Raw genomic sequence first — 2,356 nt, forward strand, 5'->3', positions numbered from 1 at the left:
AGCGGGGCTCGGCCCGGGGGGCGAGGTCCCTGCTGTTCGGGGCCCGCGAAACCTCGGCTTCTCCTGCACGGAGGGCAAGGGGCCCCAACAACCCCCCGCCCTGCGGGGAAGGGGCAACGCGGACCTCTCCGGTTTTGGAGAAAAGCACGAGCATCGCTCGGCGTGTAGGCGCTGCTGTGGGAGGTTGGTATGGTTGGTACCTTGTAGCACGGGTGTAACCTGCCTTCCTTGAGGAGGTATTTCCCAGGCACGCGTGCCTACGCCGACAGGTATCTGCCGGAGGAGCTGAGGCCGCCCTGGTAGCCTCAGGGCTCAGAGACACCCGCCCTCTGGCAGCAACGCTGTACGTGCCCCCAGCGGGGAGGCTGAGGGGCTCCCGAGGAGCCTCCAGCAGCCCTTGTTTGGTGAAGAGGGCATCCTCGCCTTCCTCCTGTGGCAGGCCCCAAAGGGACATCTCACAGAGCAGCCCAAATGACTGAAAAGGGATCGGGCCAAAGTCAAAAGGCCAAAATCGGGGCGCTCTCTTCAGTCAACCCCCAGGATGAGGCAAGAAGGAATGAGGAATGGATCTGCAATATAGACCCCCTTGCATCACATGAAGCTGACGTTGGCATATCACCTGTGGGAGTTGGGAGATTAAGTCACATCACAAAATATCTCAGTATTTTAAAAAATAATTAATTCTGGCCTGGGAGGAGCAGGAGGGAGGCAGGGGCATGAAGCCCATGTCAGGCAGCCGGTGTCCTCTTTGCTGGGCAACAGCTCCAGGTGGCTCTGTCTGGCTTCTCTCCCATTCTTCTGACACTAAGAAAGGACAGAGAGCTAAACAGTACCTGCCAGCCTTCGCCTGCCTCCTGGCAGTTACTGCAACTCATTTGCCTTTCACATGCTGATTTTTGCAAAACCCTCAGCACAAGCCAGTCTGAAGGGGGCAAGAAGTGTCACACACACACACACACACACACCCCCACTAAGCTGGCCTGCCACATCAGCTAAAAAATAGTTTCTCCTCCCATGCCCTCCTGGGCAAGATGCAGGAGCCCCAGCCAAGGCAGGGTCAGTTGTTGCCTTTGGAGGCGTGGCGACCTGGTTCAGGAACGGCACAGCGACCAACCCCAGGCCGCTCGGGCCATCAGCCCACAGACACCAATGTGGTGGACGACAAATGGCATTTATTGATGAGTAGCACAGCATTATATAGCTTGGGTTTACAGCGTCACTTCCGTCTGCTGACATCATAGGCTAAACGCTATTGGCTATCCGGAGAGGGGGGCCCTATATTTCCGTACAGCGCGGTATCTTCCGGCCGCCAAGCCCTAACTATCCACATTTCTCCCCTCCTTATGCTTAACTAAATAGGCTAATATAAAATATAAAAATCTTAATACTTAAAACCTTAAGACTTAACTTTAATGCTTAGCTCTGAGATTTATCTCTAAGACACAACTATAAGACTTAACCTTAATTAACCTTAGCTTCAATTAAAAAGTAGAAGTATCAAAATTTCACGGTAATAAACATAAGGCACACTAGACAAATACATTTCCAAATTAGCTAAAATATAACAATCTTTAAAAGTATATGTCATAAATTTGAATAAAAAACATAAGGCACAGTAAACAGGTGAAGGTTAGGAGGTAACTGGTGATGACGGGGTGTAAGTTGGGGTAACTTTAGGGATAACTGGGGGTAATACTGAGTAGGTATATTCTTAAAGCAGCTGCTGGTGTTCTAAGAACATGATGTTAACCTTCTCTAGCCGGCTCCTGATGAATGACACGATTCTATTCAGTATACAGGGCCCAAAAATTAGTGTCATTATGATTATCACGATCCGCCCTATCAAGGTAGTTATCAGGGTGGTTAACCATGGTGAATGGTTAAACCATGATTCAAACCACCCTTGTTGGGCTTCCCTGTCTCTTTTTCTTTTTTCTAGACCCTCTCCAAGTTTGGCCATGGTATCTCTAACAACTCCAGTGTTATCTGCGTATACGCAACACTCCTCTCTTAATGCAGCACATAATCCACCTTGTTGTAGAAACATGAAATCCAATCCTCCACGGTTTTGTAAAACTACTTCTGACAACGATCTCAATGACGTTTCTAAAGCACTGATCGATTGTTCTATTCGAGCTAAATCTTCATCTACCAATATTCTGAGGGAATTAAACTTTGGGTTCTGTTCGACTAATGAGGCTATTCCTGTTCCTGCCCCTGTGGTTCCTATAGCTACTAGGGTAGCTATGGTCAAAGCAGTAAAGGGTTCTCGCTTTTGTATATGATGAGAGGTTAAAAGGGTTTGATAATTATATACAAATTCTTCAGGATGGTATATGATTCTTGGAATAATCAT

Source organism: Egretta garzetta, unplaced genomic scaffold (genome assembly GCF_000687185.1).
Source record: "Egretta garzetta isolate BGI_Z169 unplaced genomic scaffold, ASM68718v1 scaffold138, whole genome shotgun sequence".
NCBI classification, from domain to species: domain Eukaryota; kingdom Metazoa; phylum Chordata; class Aves; order Pelecaniformes; family Ardeidae; genus Egretta; species Egretta garzetta.